Below are 18,638 nucleotides of genomic sequence, written 5' to 3' on the forward strand. Positions count from 1 at the left end.
GGACGGCCTAGGGCACCCGGGTAGAGGGACGACACCGCGCTTTGCGAAAAGCAACAGGCGGCTGCACCTTACCTTGCGCCAGTCCCGGGCCGGGGTGGCTGCTCCATCCTCGTGGCGCAGGGAAGAGGCGTTGGATGCGTATGCCTGGGGGTGTGAGCTGCCAGAGCTGCAGCGCCCGCTCTTCCCACCCCGCTGCCAGCCGGGCTGCCCACCCCGGACCCGGCCGGCCGGGAGGGCTCGTTCCCCGCCGCGGCGGCGGCGTTAGTGCGCGGCGGCAGGAGCGCGGGACGCCGGCTGTGCGTGGCTGGCCGGCGTCCTCCGGCGCCTCCACCGGGCGAGGGTGCGGCTCCGGGCGGCCGTGCGGAGCACCGCTTGGCTCCCGCTTCTGCGGCGGCTGCTGCAGACCCTGCGCCCGGCCCCGGAGCCTTGCAGGAGGAGGAGACAAAGACGCGAGGGAGGCGAAGCGCCGCTCGCCCAGATGCGATCGTCTCAGTCACTAGAGGGGAATCGCCTCCAAACCCCGGCTGAGGATGAGGGAGGAGGGGCGAGGAGGCTGGGGACGGGAAAAGCAGCAGGGAACGAACGTGACAGTCAGAGCCCTGCCACCGCCTCTCCCGCGCTGCCCTCTCGCCAGCCGGGTGGAGGGTCCGGAACGGAGAGAGAGGGCGGGGGCTGAGCGTTTGCTGCGGGAGGAGAGGCGCCGAGGTGGGAGTATGGGCTCCCTCCGCCTCCCTCGCCTGCCTTCCTCGCACCCCGCCGGTGCAGAGCTCCTCTCTCTGGAAGCTACGGCCCCATTCTTTCTCCTGTTTATCTAACTACTGAGATCCGAGCTGAATAAAACCGGCATAAGAATAAGAATAAGAAGCATAATGTGGTGATGGGTTGACTGTCCTCTAATGGGGAAAAGGCGGATGCCTAACAGCTCTTCGACAAATGATGGCCTACTGGGTGCCAAGTGCTGTGTGTAGTAGGCTGTTCCGGGGTAAGAGGGATAAAGTGAGCTATTCCCCGAAGGCTCTATGTTCCAATATCAGAATGATCCCCTGCGGTTCCTGAAGCACAAAGTTTTGGCCATGAGTCCTGGGCCCTGATCCCCCACCCCCTACTAGTCCAGTTTCCCAAAGCAGAAGAAGGTGTTAGAATTCAATTTGCCTTCCCGTTGCAGGGATGACTTTCTACAGCCAAAACCAAACCAAACCAAACCAAACCAAAACAACAAAAACAACAACAAACGGCGTGCAGAGTATATATAGACCTTAAGAAAGTGTATGTGCGTGTGTTCATGTGTGTTTGCTAAGATTAACACAAATTACTGGTTTTAGTGGTTCTCAGTTCATGATTTAAATTATTTAGCACATCTGCACCTAAATAAATAAATGAATCAAGAAACAAGCAATTGGGGCCAGAGGAACCAGCCTTCCCAGCATCTACAAATACCACCTTCTTTTACAGCCCTGTTTCCACCCGAGCCCTCACCCCTCACTCCAGGCAGAATTACTTTTCCTCTTCTCTTTGCTATCGCAGTCAAATTTGCCAATCCCTTGCAGAATTCACAAAGGTATAGATTTTTTTTTATCGTTTTCTACTGCATCACTCACCTGTATTACCTCCTTTTTTCTTCTTTTTTAGGATACCACTGCAACGTCCAGACTTGTTTTGTGTCCAGTGGGTACTCAAGGAAAGCTGAGCCTGTTGAAAGTCGTTTTCTCCTTTAAACACTGCTAAATCCCAGTGTGTCTAGAATTAAGGGAACTTGGATGATGAAATTTGGGAGGGTTTGGGGAAGGGGAAGTTCTACTCCCAGCTCCTCTGACCTAGAAATGTAAAAGTATTTAATTCATTTTTTGTTTCTGGACACTTTTCTTTTCCCACTGACCAGCCTACGTCTGTTTGCTCAATTCCCATAAGCAAGGGAAACCAAGCTGTTGGGCAACTGCATAGAGCAAGTGATGTGGACTCAGTTGCCCACACCTAAAGCAAACCCATTCCAGGCAGAGAATGACCAAAAAATTCTTTATTATTTCATGACCCGTGTCAAGTATGTTGAAAGACTGCCAAGGTGTCCTCATTTCCAATGAGGCTCTCTTATTGTAGATGCATTTTAGAATAGTTTGAAGAGTACTTCATTGCTGAGAGGTAAAAAAAAAAAAAAGTGCTATGTAGTTTAGGGATATTTAAAATTGTTCTTTATTTTCTATCCCCACTTCCTATGCATTGTAGGATGGATACCACCTAGATTGGGGATGTGCTAAGGAAAAGGTCCATAATGTGTAGGAGATTAGAAAACATGATTGCTAAGATCTATCTTCTATTTCTAAGATGAAACTGTGATTGGAAAGGTTGTGGGTTTTTTGTGGTTTAAGTTCTGTTTTATTTATTTTGTTTTTGTTTTTTAAATGAAGTCATAGGACTTATGGATGGCAGGTATGTAATTTGGTGTAACTTTTCTGAAGGGAAATATGATGTTACTCTTGAAAGCATAAACTTTTTGGAGGTCCTTGTCCCTAAGACTATACTTCTAGAAATTCATCATTAGGAATAAATACTGGATATACAGTAAGATTTATATACAAGGATATTCATTGCAGTGTTGTTTACACTAGTGGAAAATTGAAAATAAACAAAACCAAATTGAAATTTCTAACAAGACTGGAATAGTGAAATGTTTTTAAATCTATAAATGGATACTGGTCAGACATTAAACTGTGGTTGTAAATGAGTTAAGTGAGTATTGTTATAAATGATAATTATAATTTTAGATGCAAAAAAATCAGATGCACAAGATGAGAGACACAATAATAAAAATTAATATCTGGAGTCAACAGATGTAGGTTTGGAGCTATACATTTCTACTTGATAGCTATGTAGAAATCTTAGACTTGAACTTCCAATTCCTTAAAGGTATAATTGGTTGATGTTAATTACCTCATAGTCTTCTGTTTTCATTGAAATTTGCAAAACACTTATTTCACAAATAAGTGCCTACTACACAGTAAAAATCTCAATATGTTTTTCTCTTGGCAATCATTGCATGTATAAATGTGAATATATACATATGTTTAGGCTCGTGTCTAGAGTAATGTATACTCCAGTATTAACAGTGGTTATCCCTGTTCATACAGGGATTACAAGTATCTTTTAAAATATATAGGGTAATCAAAAGCAGAGGAATTTGTTTTTAAATTAGTTCTCTTTTAATTAAAACAAACAATTTCTACCTATTGACAGAGGAAACCTCTAGACTTGAGATGCTTTCTGCTGTACTTGATTCACATGCTCATCAACAAGACTTGCTGACCATTGGTGTCGCCCATGCTATAAAAAGGATAAATGACAGGGCATGGAGTTTGTCACCTCTGATATAAACTTAGATTTGTTTTGTAGCAACCAGGAGTCAAATCCAGCTCAGCAAAATATGCTGTTTAATACGAGGAGCTGATTGGTTGCTGCCCCTGACTTGTCTTGACAACCTATAAAAAAAGAGAAGAGAGGAGGTATCAGAAGCTATATTTGTAACTTGATTAGTGAATTAAGAAGGAAGCCTAGCACTGAAGGGCCACTTCATTCAATGACCTTCACATCACAGCAGCGGCCCCTCTGGCCCAGAGGGGGAGCTTTTGTAAAACTTATTGTGTATATTACAAACATTACATTACTTACTGGTGTTTTCAGTTTAACTCTCTTTAGAAATAGGGGTAAGCAACTGTTTTAAAATCAATATATTCCAGTGATTTTGCAACTAAAGGAAACCTCTTGAAATTTTAATTGCATTTTCCATTTGGAACTCTCCAGAGAAATGGAAATGCATTTTTCCGAGCCCTTGAGTTGATTTTCTGAAATCTAAATAGTCGGGGTGACTTAAATGAATGGAATCAAGGCAAGAAGATGTTAATATCATGAATCCTTTGTGGAACGTGTTCCAGTTAAGTACTCTTCATAACAAATCACCCCAGAACTTCTTGGCTTAAAATAACAACAATCTTTTATTAGCCTGAATCTGGAATTTGGACAGGGCTCGGGGAGGAAGGCTCACTTCTGGCCCACTCAGTGTCAGCTTAGGGCCACTGGAATCAGAAGTAGAGGATTCACTTCCCAAATGGTTCCATCACATGCCTGGCAGCGTGTGCTGGCTCTTGGCGTTCGACAGGAGCTGAGGCTCAGACCTCAGTTTCTCTCCATATGGGCGTTTCCATGTGCATCTTTCCCATATCTCCATCGTTCCTCATAGATTTCCTCAATTTATGCCATTTGGGTTTACAAAGAGAACCCTATAGGAATCGGACCTTGCCTGGATAATGAAAATCTGAATATTATACAAACAATCTAGTCTTCGAATGGCATTGCAAGTTTTAACCCAGAAGTCACTGGGCAATGTACACTCGTGAATCTAGCTCATCATTTGGAAGACTTGGGTACATGGATCAGTTTTTCTTCCATTTACTGAGATCATTTGGAATGCAAAGTAGTGCACCCACCATGGGAAACAATATGGAGATTCCTCAAAAAATTAAAAATAGAACTATTATATGATCCAGCAATTCCACTTCTGGGTATTTATCCAAAGAAAACAGAATCACCATCTCAAAAATATGTCTGCACCCTCATGTTCATTGCAGCATTATTTACAATAGCCAAGACATGGAAACAACCTAAGTGTCTATTGATGGATGAATGGGTAATGAAAAATACACACACACACACACACACACACAAAATGACACTATGGAATATTATTCAGCCATAAAAACGAAGGAAATCCTGCCTTTGTAATAACATGAATGGACCTTGAGGGCATTATGCTAAGTGAAAGAAACCGGAGAGAGAGAGACAAATACTGTGTGATTTCACTTCTATGTGGAATCTAAACCAAACCAAACCAAACCAAAACAAAACACCAAAAAAACCCAAAAAACAAAATTCTTCAATACAATGAACATATTGGTGGTTGCCAGAGGCAGAGGTTGGGGGAGATGGGAGAAATAGGTTTACTATTGATTAAAAATAAAGAAATTAGAGGATTGGCCATGTATAAATGCATTGTAATTTGTGTGTGTGTGTGTGTGTGTGTGTGTGTGTGTGTGTGTGTGTGTGTATTTAATGACTGGTCCACATAGTGAAGACCAAATTCCCTATCATGGTTTTTTCATGGGCCTCTGCCATTTAACTTTCTTTCCAGCTCTGTCAGCTTCTTTTATCTTCTCATGTTTATCCATCTTACCTTGGCTTTATGTAGACTCCTATTCAGGCTAGCTGTTGACAAGTTCACCTCTCCTAGTAGACTTATCATAGGGGACTAAAGTTCCTTGAGAGCAGAGACTTTATTCCAATCAATTTATGCCCCCACAACTGTCAGTCGAGCCATGCAAGGAGTGGGTGCTTATACATGCTTATTGAAAAGATGAATAATTCAACACCCCTTGCCTTTCCAGTTCAATCATTCTATCTCTAAAATGGCAATATTGCTCGTGAGCTGCTCCACAGGGGAGCTAATTAATTCTCTGAAACTGGAAAATGTTTTGAAGTTCCACAGTACTTTGGAAGCACTCAAGAACATTAATATGTGCAATAAAGACATTATTATTACTTCCCTGACACATAAATGGTGAATAATCCATTTTAATGTGTTTGTTTTGAATATACTCAACAAATTTGCAGGAAGTAATGTATTGTTGGCTCATTTCTACTAATGGACACCTTGTGTGGACTGAATAAGATGTGGCCTCTTCTGGCTCTATTGTTTGCTCATTTCTCCAGCTCTCAGAACCGCTATTATACATGTTTTCTGCCAGAAAGGTGCCCAGGATATGAGAATCAGCCTTCTTGGGGTTCCGTGTCTTGACAGGTCATATGGGTACCTATGGGATTCTAGGATTGCACTCTTAGTTCCCTAGCCCTATAATTATTGTGGGAAATGTCTTGTAGCTGAGAGATCCAATAGAGAATTCCTATCCCTAGGTGGAAATATCAGATTCTCTTCTTGGGAATTTTGGACAAGAAAACTGGGAAGACCGGGCTCATCTTTCTGATGACTAACATCGCAAGGTGTAACTCATAGGAGCCATGAGCAGGCATGATATCTCCCATGCAGAGAAAGCCACACTATACTGTGAGTGACAAAACTTCCACACAGGGATAAATGTGAGAGGCAGAGTGATTCCCTGTAGGGTCTGAGTCCCTGGTTCAAGCTATTTGGAAGTCCAGCCGTGTCTCTGCTCTCCCCTGCTTTTATTCATCCTCTTTTTTCAAGAAATCACCTTTTTGCTTAAACTAGTTCACATTTAGTTTCTGTCTCTTGGGACCAAAAAAAAAAAAAAAAAAAGTCCAACTAATACAACATCAAAGAAAGATTTGAGAAATGCTTCTCAGAATATGTTTGATTAAGGGTTGGAGAGAGTGCGCTTGGGGACACTTCGATATGAGGCTTATAGTTTGAGAAGTTAAAAGCCCGGTGACTAATATAAATTGAACCATATTTTTCCAGATAATAAAAATAGGATCTGACATGTAAAAGCAGGGTCCCAGTGTTTTTGACTTACTAGAATGTAGGCTTCATGAGGGAGAAATCTGGATTCTTTACCACTGTTCACTGATGACTACAATAGAATTCTGCACATGCTAGATAATTCTGCACATTATTTAATAAATATTTGTGGAATGAATGAATGCATTTATTTGTTGCATATCTTCCTTAGTCCTACTCGAAATATGGAAAATGACTCCTTATTGAATCCATACTACAAATCAGCCACTGTGCTCAGTGTCAACAAACATGTCATTTAGTTTATTACCTGACCTTGGAGCGGAGGTTGTGGGTGGGAAACGACTATGGATTCCGAGAACTTGTTCTAAGATGAGACAGTTTGTTCAAACAGTTTGCACGTAGATTCTATATGGTGGGGGTCAGGATTTGAACCCAGGAGCATCAGTCTCCAAAATGTGTGCTCTCTCTAACATACCACATTCACATATTAACATACAGGGCAGGGATCTCTTCCGGAGCAATAAACTAAAAGGGGACAAGGCTGGACTGGAATATTGCTTCATATATAACTCCAGCTCTAATGATCAAGGATTTAGTGAACACGGAATTAGTCCTCACTCTACAGACGAGTAAGTGCAGGTCTATAGGGCTGCATCCAGTACTCATCAGTCAATATCTACTCAGAAAGTCTCATTTTCAGGATGGAAGCTCTCTTCTTGTTCCCCTGGTCTTTCCCTGGAAGAGCTAGAGGACTTACTCCTTACCCCCAAGACTGATGGGAGTTGATGGATAAATACCCTACACCTTCGTCCTCTTTTGGTTTGACTCCAAGGCATGTTCCACACTGTCTCCAAGAGGTCCTCGATGTGACTGTGCCCCAATTACCCACAACGCTAATTTGCTTAAAAGTATACCCTTTATTGGTTTCCTTTCCTTCCATGTCTCACTTCCCTTCACCTCTCCCAGAACCTTCCAAACAAACTACTCAAACTCTTGCCTTTATCTCAAGGTTCTGCTTCTGGGCTCACCTGAGCTAAGGAGCTAAGTCATATCTCTGGCCCCTTTATCCTCATCCTGAAGGGAGACTGTCAGATTACCTGATCGATGAGTTTGAAAGAAGAAACTGAACATTATCTATTACTTCAACTCTTTTGAAGAGGGCAAGTTCATAGGACATGCATGTTTGGACTACCCTCTGTTGTGGGCTTAAAGGCTTGCCTTCGTGGGAAGGTCTTCAGTTAGCAACTGGATGGATAAGTCAGTTCGTTTCAGGAGTGATGTATTAGGACACTCACCAGATCCTTACAGATCTAAAATCATGCTCTCAAAACAGCTTTATCAGCTATATTCACATGGTTCATAAAAGCCAAATGTGGAAACAACCCAAATAAGCATCAACTGATTAATGGATAGACAAAATATGTTTATGGAATATTATTTGGCCATTAAAAGGCATGAAATATTGAGACCTGTTATAGCATAGCTGGATCTTGAAAATGTGATGGTAAGTAAAACAATACAGTCACAAAATATCACACATTAATATTATTCTATTTATATGCAATGCCTAGGATTTCTGCAGAGGCATAAAATAGATTTGCCATTGCTTAGGGCTTGGGCGTGTGGAGGGGAGTGGGGAAGGGAGGAGATAGCTGAAGGGTGTGGGGTTTCTTTTTGAGGTGATAAAAATATTCTAAACATGACTAGAGTTATCCATATCTCTTAATATACTAAAAACCATTGAAAGGTACACTTTAAATAGGTCAACTATATAGTATGTGAATTGCATCGGAACAAAGCTCTTGAAGTTAGGTCCACATTGTGATGCAAGATGTTAACATTAGGAGAGGCTGGGTAAAAGGTGTACGGGAATGGCCGGTCTGTATATCTTGGCAATTCTTTTGCAAATGTAAACCTACTTTAAAATAAACAGTTTTTAAACTTGGGTCTAGGGGCGCCTGGGTGGCGCAGTCGGTTAAGCGTCCGACTTCAGCCAGGTCACGATCTCGCGGTCCGTGAGTTCGAGCCCCGCGTCAGGGTCTGGGCTGATGGCTCGGAGCCTGGAGCCTGTTTCCGATTCTGTGTCTCCCTCTCTCTCTGCCCCTCCCCCGTTCATGCTCTGTCTCTCTCTGTCCCAAAAATAAATAAATGTTGAAAAAAAAAATTTTAAACTTGGGTCTAAACTTGGGAAGGTCTGAGTTTGGGAAGGGTCAAAACTTCTCTGACTCAGTTTCCCTACCTTAAGGGAGAACAATACTACAATATTCATCTCGTAAAGTGGTTATAAGAATTATACACTATCAATTGAGATAGTGTATATAACACTTACTATGTCTGGCAGATAACCTCTCTCTCTTTCTAACTAACTAACATGGGGACCTAGGTGCATAAGGCAGAATCATCAGTGCGTCTCAGGCATCCTGTTTCCCCCCACGATCTCCATTACCATCCTGTCTCTCTGTTACTTTTCAGATGTGAGATTTGCTTTGACAAGGTTTGGTCAAAGGTTAACATTTATAATAGTACAACTTAATAGGTATAACGAGCCAACTCAGTCTGTAATGCCAGAGATTTGGTGGTGGGGTTTGGCGGAGGGGGGGGGGCAGTGAAGCTGGGTGACATTAACAATTGATGCCAAAGTAGCCCTCCTTAGCAATTAGTTGTTCTTGTTTCTTTTTGCCTCCCATCATAGCTATTTTTGTTATTGTTTGTGCTTTGTGAAATGGGATCGTTCCATCAGACCCACATGTAAGCCTCAAGTTGCTGATGCAGACTTTCCTTTCCTCCTTATGGAAGCCGGCACAATATTTCTGCTAGCTGGTCTGGAGTCAGTTCTGTATCTAATTATGGGGTTGATTTTCTTCTTTTGTATTAAGGTTTTCTCCACCCACTGGGGGTGTTAGGGATTTGACAAGGAAGCTTTCCCTATGGTCCCTGTTTCATTGTAAGAAGCCAAGGGCGTGGGGGAAATGCCCTTGTTGGAGTAGAGGCTGGGGTTTCAATCCTTTCTTTAAATTCAAGGGACAAAGGAAGCTTCAGGCAAGCCATTTATTTCCCCAGGCTTGTGAATTGGCCTAAATCATCTCTTCTGCAACTCTTAGTTCCTCTTAGGACTGACATTCTCCAAAACACAAGCATCTTCTTGAAGCTTACTGACAAGTAGTTGCCAAACACCAGAGGAGTGCTGATATGTTGTTAGCTAATATTATCTCTCATCTGTTTGTAGCATCTTGATGGGAAATCATCCCTGGGGAGCAGCCCTCTTCTGGAGTCTGCTCTGAGAACAGATTTAGAGATCACAGGAAGAGGGGATTATGGAGAAAATGGATCCCTCCAGCATGGACAGGGATGGTGTCATTCTGTTACCGTTCTGAAACAGATACAGACAAACCAACGGAAGGCTGGTCTCAGTGCCTGGGAAAGGAGTATTACATAAGTGCAATTTTACTTTCTGCGTTAATCTTTGCTGAGGTAATTGCTTTCATTCTATTTTCAGTGTGTTGTTGGCAATGCTGCGTGGCCTACTGACAGTTGTTCAATAAAAATAGAGATCATACCCGAGAGGAAAGGTGCAATATTCACACATGGCCAAAGTTCTTTGGGCCACAGTACTCAATTCCTCAAGAGTTACACGGCGAGAGGCACTGCTAGCGAGTTGTACCAGGAATTAAGATTGAGTTACATTTATAGGTTGTTGGGTGTATCTGGCACGCACCTTTGGACATAAGGAGTCATGCAACAATTTCAGCGAGGGGCGCGAAGGGGCGTAAAAGAAGCTCAAAGTCCTATTCTTCTCTCTACTCACCACATAGTCACCCTTAGCCTCCCTATGCATCACCAAATAGAACTAAGTTTACCCCCTCAATATCTTGCTAACGGTCCACACCACTCTGTCAACGCCCCTCCACTGCTGGCTTGATTCAGAACATTATCATATCTCACCTGGGTACTCTATGACCCTCCAAAAAGGTCTAACTGTCCTCAACTCTGCTCTCAGCCCAGCAGCAGGAGCGATTCCCTAGTCTGCAATGTGTTGGTCACATGCCTTGTTTAGAATTCTTCAGTGGTTCGTAATAAAACCAGAACTTTATCACACAGCCCTATAAGTCTCATTATAATCTGTCTGCCTACTTCACTAGCCTCCCCCTCTGTGATTTCCTCTTCTTCTAGGGTCTAGCCAAGTTTAGCTGTTCATGGTTCCCCCAAATTCACTGCACTCTTGTGCTGCTTACTGGGATACTTCCCAGAAAGGATACCCCCAAGTTCTCCTTACCTTTTAGGTGTCTCTCCCCAACATCCTCCCCAAATCACCTTTCCTAACTCACTAAGGACGATTTCCTTCCCATTTCCAGTGCTCCCTACATACTGCCATATGGCTATAATCAAACTAGCATTTGCACGGTGAACTCAAGTGTGACCATCTAAAGGCTGAGACCATGTGTTGGATCTTCAACTCCCTAGCACCATACCAGACAAAAGGTGCTCAATAAATGTCTTAGGATGAGAAAGGAAAGAGCATTTTCTAAGCACCTAAGATACGACAGGCTCCGTGTTTGATTTGGGGGAGGTGCAGGACAGGAAGGGAAAGTAAGCAGCCTATGACTTACATCTGGGAGAGTGATAAAAATAATGAGAGGATGGGCAGAGATATTAATAATAATAAATCACGCATACCAAAAAGTCAAATAAGCCAGAAAGTCCTCAAGTCTTGGGTAAAATTTAATAAATCACGGAAAGGAAAGCAAACTAAGGGTAATATTAAGGAAATCAGAACTTTGGCTCCAAATGACTCCCCCTCCCTCAGTGAATGAAAGGCCCCTGGAGTTCTCACCATTAAAGCCTCCTGGCATATTTGAGGATGGCCATGATAACCAAGCATCTAGCATAGGGGGTGGATTAGAAAATGCACATGTTCCATAACAGGGGAATCCTAGTAATCATTTCTCATGATCTGTGGAGATATTGAAAGGAATTCTTAAGCAGATGGTTTTATACCTATAGAATTTAATCACAGGTCCCAGCAAAATCATTCTCTTATTCTCTGTAGCACTGAAGTCTGACTTTTAGTGGGTAGTGTTGGGAGGTGAAGCAGGACAAACAAGTAGCAGACAGGAAATTATAACGAAACTTGAAGACTGTATTACGGAGTTAATATTTTATCAGGAACCACTAAAGAGTTTTGAACAAAGTATATCACAGTCACATTTGCAGGCTAGGAGTCTGACGCTGTATGCAGCATGGATGGGCGGTGTAGAAGGGTGGGGATAGGGAGAGCATTTAGGACTCCAGGACAATATTCAAGGTGAGAAATATCAGTGTTTAGAATCAAGACAATAGAAGGGTGGATGGGGAGACATGTGCCTCTAGAAGGAGACAATTCTAAGGTCTAAGTTAAGTCATCTAATGCTATCTAAGTGACACATTATATGATGGACTCCAATTTCCCCTTCCACGTGCTAACTCAGTGGGGTGTCCCTAGCCCATCAAGATTTCTATGGCCAACAGAACCCCAGCCCCACTGTGACAAGTGCAGTTGGCTGCCCAACCAACTTTTCCTCCCCACCGTTCTTACAACAGAGCCCATAACTCACTGTAGGAGCTGAAAACCTGCTTTCCCAGCAGACTTTGCAGTGAAGGATTAACATCACACATGACTGCAGTCACTGGAAACTAAGGGGAAGCTTGGTGCCAGGAATTTTTTAGTGAAGGCCTTTTTCCCTATAAAAAAAAGAATAACAAGAGGACAAATATCCCTCTTCTTCTACTGATCATGCCCTTTGTCATGCCTGTGTGTGATGCCTAGAACTGTGGCAACCATCCTGAGACCATGAGAGAAAAGTGTGAAGACAGAAGCCATTATGCCAAGGATCAGAGAAGAAGAATGGAAAGAACCTGGTTCTTTACTGATATCATTTGAGCTTTTTATTTTTTCAACGTTTATTTATTTTTGGGACAGAGAGAGACAGAGCATGAACGGGGGAGGGGCAGAGAGAGAGGGAGACACAGAATCGGAAACAGGCTCCAGGCTCTGAGCCATCAGCCCAGAGCCTGATGCGGGGCTCGAACTCACGGACGGCGAGATCGTGACCTGGCTGAAGTCGGACGCTTAACCGACTGCGCCACCCAGGCGCCCCTCATTTGAGCTTTTTAAACCCACCCTGAAACCACATGTCTCCAAACTTCTGTTATATGAAATAATACAAAGCCTAGTTTTAAAAGTTCTTGCTACTCAAAGGGTGGTCAGTGGACCAAGTCTCTCAATATAAACTGGAACCTGTTATAACCAGAGAATTCTGCTGTAACCACAGAATCTTGGACACTAGCCCAGAAAACCTGAATCAGAATCTGCATTTTAACCAGATCCCCAGTGTCAGTTTAAGCTCCTTTTCATTGAGTATTGTGTTACTTTCCTTGAAGCATCCTAATTAATACATCATTACATACAGCTCCCCCTATAACTAGAAGTAATTGTGTTTTCTCCTGTTATTCCACAATACTTGACCACCTCTCTGCCACAGCATGCCTTTTATTTTGTCATATATACGTAGTAGAGTTAGAACTGTCTGTGGCAGTCTGATCGATACAACGTCATAAATTCCTTAAGAGAAGGCCCTATATCCTACTGGCCTTTCTACTCCCCCTTCTGCCCAGCATTAAACTCCGTGAAAGCAAATATTCACATATTTATTGAATGAAAGAATAAAAGGAGTAATCATTTCTTTGTAATTCTTCTTGCCAATGAGAATTTTAGAACCTCCAGTAGATAGACAAAATGGACCCAGAGGTATGCTCATGATCTGCCTCGGGCTATAAATGTATTTTGTTTTCTTATTCAACCATTTTTCCAGGTAGAGCCGTGCTCAACAGAGCTCTTCAGAGGCAAAATGCTCCATAAATCTGGTTTTTTCCTCATGGTGGGCCACATCCTTGCCATCTTTCTAAAGCTTAATTGCCTTATTGTCATTGGAATAATGGAAGTCATCCCAGGGTTGGCCCTGTCCAAGTCACCAGATGCAGCCCTCTGGGGACCACTTTTTCCATATGCTGATTAATTTATAGTAATCAATGCCATAAATTAATCCACCATTTAGCATTGAACGTTGACCACTGAATGTGGCCAGGAAAGAAATTCCTGGCCATCTAGAAATCAGGAAAAGCCAGAAAGAGGCAGGCACATTTAGCTGACTCTGCTTTCCTTAAAAGGCTCTGGCGGTGGCCAAGCTTAGAGAAGCTAGAAGGCAGGGATAAATATAGAAAATTGATTTATCTTTTTCATTTAATAAAAAGCATCCATAGATTCTATAAAGTAGAAACTCTGCATATAGGTCACCCAAACAGAGGACGCACACGGGGAATAGATTTTAGCCTTCTCACAACACATACAACAAATAGAGAGCCATGTGGTTTGACTTTCTGGTTTTTCCATGATTTTGTAAACACACCTTCACAGCCCACAGCATATCGGCATGCTGGCCTCCCCCCTCAATATCTGGCAAAACGGCAGTCACTGTAGGTGTAGTGAGCAAAACCCAAGACCTAAGGCAAAGAGGCTTAGGATCTGGTCCCAACTCCATACCAGTTAAAGGTAAGAGGTGAGCCTATCCCAGCCTGTTGGTGCAAATGAGTGCCATCCGTTTGATTATGGACACTCCTCAATCCCAAATTTTAGGGTGGATAAGAAAAACCATATACTTATTTAAGGGAAATAGTTTCACAAAATTCACGGAGGTTGTATGAGATCATTTAGAAGAGGTCGTACTAAATTTTTCCATCTGTTCCAACAATTTCATTTATTTACTGACAGCCCTAATTGGGCAAAGGAGGGGAAGACGTGATGTAGCAAAATAATCCCTAGCAGTGCCTGCCATAATTCAACATTGTCCACTGAAAGCTAAACTTTATTGGACCAAATTGCCCAATAAGGCCCACAGAAAACCACACATGGACAGCTGTGGTTTTAAGTCCCCAATTGACTTTGCAAATAGGAAAATTGCAGAAGCTATTTCAGAATCTGGGAATGCTTATTAGCAAATTTTGCCTGTTGAAATTATGGCCTAGATTGAGAAAATCAGTCTTATAATTGTTGGGGGCATTTTTTCACTCCCAGAAGAAAAACTAATTTTATGTTTATATTAATAAGATTTTTTGAGACACTGTTCATTTGAAATTGAGTGGAAGTTAATTCCCCAGAAAGGAGTTGGTTAACCAATTTATAGACTTACCAATTTGGGTTAACAGACATCTTACTCATACTCCTGATAAATGCACAGCAAGAAACAGAGCCCTGAGCAGTTAGTGGCTTGCCCAAGGTCACTCAATTAGAGGCAGAGCTAGGACCACAGCCTCATTACGTCTTTTAGACCAGTGGTACTCAACTGGTGGTAATTTTGCCCCCCTGAGAGACACTGAATAAGGTTTGGATACATTTTTGGTTTCACACTAGGAAGAAAGTACTACTCACATCTAGTGAATCGGGCACAGGAATCCTAGTACACATCCTATAACGCACAAAATGGCTCCCCAGCATAGTAGTGATGAGGCTAAGAAACCCAGGGGTGCAAGTATCATTTAAATAATAAGGCTTGCGCACACACACACACACACACACACACACACACATGCAAACACAGAAATGACCAGAAGATAAGATAGCTAGCTACATTACTTCTAATACTTCTTTATAAGCAAAACGGGAACAGAAATGACAACAGAAAACCTTCGACTTTTCCGTAACTTCTCCTCTTTCACCCATCTTACTTCCAACACCAGCCCATCCTGCCAGCTCCTCTTTCAAACAATATTCCCAAAGCAACTGCTTTGGGCCACCTCCACTGATACCTCCCAGACCTGCCACCATTCTCTTTCCCCGGGTCCACTTCAACAGCGTTCTCAATGATTTATCTTCAACCTTCCACCTGTTCAATCTGCTTTCTGCTCGGCAGTCACAGTAACCTTAACAAAGCAAACCTGATGGTGTCACTTCTTGTCCTAAAGCTTAGTCTCCACTGGGACTAATTCCATACACAGCCCAGTGTGCTACTGGAAATAAGTAGGGACGTATGTTGGCTTGTCCTAGTAAGTGGGGAGCTACTAGCCTTTAGCACCTGGGGGTGGAGGAAACGTATTGCCCCGTAACAGGAGGGCTGTGAAGAACTGACTCACCCAAACTGTTGAGCGCCTCTGGTAAGATCCTGTGGCCTCACTGCCTCACCTGCTCGACAGGTCACTCTCGGTGCTCTAGCCAGCGCACTTGCCATTGCTCGAAACTTCCAGGTGTGTTCCATTCTTAGGGGTCTGTCACTAGCTGCTCCCTGCCTGAAAAACACCGCCCAACATATCCATAGGTCTCGTTCCCTTGCTTCATTCAGGTCTCCACTAAATTGTCATCTGATCAGAGAAACATCACATCATAATCATATCTAACTTAGCATCCTCCTCACTAAGGTGAGGAGTTATTCTAATCGATTTCTTCCTTTCACTTACCAACGTCCGACACCACTGTACAATGTATATTTTTCAGTCTCTTCTGTTTCCTCTCTGTCTCCCCTTTAGCAAGTGAGGTCCAAGAGGGCAGGAGTGTTTGTCTGTTTTGCTCCTCTTTGTATCTTCAAGTGCCTAGAACAGCACCTGGCACACAGAAGGCATTAGACAACATCTGAGAAATGAATAAATGAATGTATGTCTTTACTTAGCCAAAAACTATCCCTCTAGGAATGTGTGATCAGAATAGAGAGAAAAATCATACATTTCCCCTTAATTTGATGGCTGTATATATTTTTAAAAACCTAACATTACTGGGGAAAAAAAACAAGCCTGCATTCACCAAGGACTGCTCGGAAAATTATACTTAGGAAGCTGTCTTAACTGTTACTTTAACTATTTGGTCACCATAATCTGTCTTTGTGGACTGACTGGTATAAATAGGTCGAGCTATTTCTCAAGAACTTCAGGAATCACGGAAGAAAAAAGACCTATTCACATAAGATATCGTTGATAGCCTTATTAAGGGATGCAAAGATTCACGGGCTATTTTGTGCGATGATCTTAAATGTATGAATTCAACAGGAATGGTGAAGTAGGAATCCCTCCCCACTAATTTTGATGGGAGCTGGGTGTCAGACAAAACCGTGATTGCCCTGAAGCCTAGTTTCCGCCAAGAAACAAATGCTCCCCTCAGGGAGAAGGAGGAGTTTGGAGAGGCAGTCCTTTGATCGGTAGGCTTCCTCTCTCTGATCAGTTTCTGAGCTCTGACTAGTCCCCCGCGTCTCTGTCAGCACCCGGGCTAAAGAACAACAGGACTGTAGCAAAGCAAGGAGGATGTTATAGGAGAAGTACCTACAATACTCATCACCATTTGAATTTGCTGACCCCGTGTGTTTTGGGTCATGTTCCATAGGCCCAGAGCCCCAGTGGGTATTTCTGTGTAAGTGATTTATTGGGTGCTCCTCTCAGGAGAAGGGCAATATAGGAAGCCAGACAAATTAGGGGAAGAAATCTAAGCAAGGATGTCATTTTTGGCTGGAATTTAGCTTCAGTCTGATCCCCTGGGCAGATGTGGAATACGAAGTGTACCAAGGAGTTGATCCTCCTGAGGCAAGGGGACCCGATTTTCATAACCCTTTGTCGGTCAGTCTTGGGCCTTGGAGTGCTTAACAGGGTGGGGCATGAGCCCCCTGGGGGCAGCTGTGCACCCTGGCCATCCAACAATCACAGAGGCTGAGAGTGGGGTGCCCCTATCCCACGAGGGAGATTTAGATGAGACACCAAGAGCATTTGCTTTATGTCTGCCAGAGTCCAAAAGAGACATGAATCACAGTTTTAAAAAAAAACAACAACCCAAAAGCACTTCTCCAAATATCACTGCCTGGCACAGATAATTCATAGTGGCCTTGAGAATCATGTCTGGCATCTTGAGTTCCCTTCGGAGGGAACTCTGCTAACGTAGGGCAATGTGGACACGGTATTTGCAATGCCGAATAACAAACATCTCCTTTTCTCCTTGAAATGTTCCAAGCATTTTACAAACAGCCATATTAATGAGTCTCAGACAACAGTGGAAGAGGTTAAGAAGAGATGTGAAAACGTTGAACTTCAGGATTTAAAACAGGAATTCATTTTATCAGCAACGTTGAGTAATAATCAACTGAAACCACTGCAGCGAGTCCTTTAGAGACGTTATTTGCATATATTTTCTTTTCACTTATTTTCCTTAAACCGACAAAAATACCTCCGAAGCAGCATGGTCTAGTCCAGGGTTCTCAACCTTAGCACTATTTACATGTGGGGACAGATCATTTGGGGTTGTTCGGTGCCTTTTAGGATGTCTACCAGCATCCCGGCCTCTACCTACTAGAGAAGTCAGTGGTACCACTGATCCCCCTCCAGACCCCACAAGGCCAAATGTGTCCTAGGGGCAAAATTGCCCTCCCCACCCCTCCCCCTGGGAGAACCACTGGTAAAGCCAAAGAGACACGGGATAATAACCTTTGGAATCACAGGAGGGCCATAGACTATGTGTCTTGAGCTAGCTTTTTTAAAAAGTTATCGTAAATCTTGGTTTAATCATACGTGAAGGGAGAAAAATACCTGGCTTACGGGACCTGCTATAATGATTTCAATGAAGCACAGCAGTGTGGCCTGGAACCCGCCACACTGGTCAGTATGTGTGTTTAGTTCTCGTCCCCCCACTTCCGGAGTAAAATACTTCCAAAAGTGCTCTGCATTCTCGCGTGAAAAGTGAAGGAAGGAACACTTTGTACAAATTAGGACACAGAGTATGGTTGCACTCCAAAGATCTGAGGTCGGTAGAGGAAAAACTAATTGGAAAAGATGTCATTCCCACTCGTCCCGTTCAGTTTTTATTGAATATTCTTTGGCGAAAGCATATTGGAGATTTAAATAGGCACTTACCATAACTAACCTTTTCTGGGGGGCGCCTGGATGGCTCATTGCGTTAAGCATCTGACTTCGGCTCAAGTCGTGATCTTGTGGTTTGCGACTCTGAGCTCTGCGTTGGGCTCTGTGCTGACAGCTCAGAGCCTGGAGCCTGCTGTGGATTCTGTGGGTGTCTCTCTGCGCCTCCCCAATCACACTCTGTCTCTCTCTCCTTCAAAATAAATAAACATTAAAGAAAATAATAACCTTTTCTCGATGCTTG

At 43.1% G+C, this 18,638-nt stretch overlaps 1 protein-coding gene and 1 long non-coding RNA gene across 2 annotated transcripts in view; both read right to left on the minus strand.

The window, feature by feature from the left end:
* LRRC3B (leucine rich repeat containing 3B) overlaps window positions 1-179 on the minus strand; it is a 90,209-nt gene extending 90,030 nt beyond the window's left edge. Inside the window, exon 1 of the mRNA XM_040480027.1 lies at window positions 73-179. The gene's annotated coding sequence lies outside the window, so the exon portion shown is untranslated. The remainder of the gene's footprint in view (window positions 1-72) is intronic.
* Window positions 180-3,075: 2,896 nt separating this feature from the next.
* Window positions 3,076-16,103, minus strand: LOC121033315 (uncharacterized). The gene is made up of 3 exons (XR_005791824.1): window positions 15,965-16,103; window positions 15,644-15,796; window positions 3,076-3,470 (listed from the first exon to the last, which is right to left on the minus strand). It is a non-coding gene; the product is annotated as an uncharacterized LOC121033315 (long non-coding RNA).
* Between the last annotated feature and the right edge of the window lie 2,535 nt (window positions 16,104-18,638).

Source organism: Herpailurus yagouaroundi, unplaced genomic scaffold, assembly GCF_014898765.1.
Source record: "Herpailurus yagouaroundi ecotype Mexico unplaced genomic scaffold, PumYag 159, whole genome shotgun sequence".
Classification (NCBI taxonomy): domain Eukaryota; kingdom Metazoa; phylum Chordata; class Mammalia; order Carnivora; family Felidae; genus Herpailurus; species Herpailurus yagouaroundi.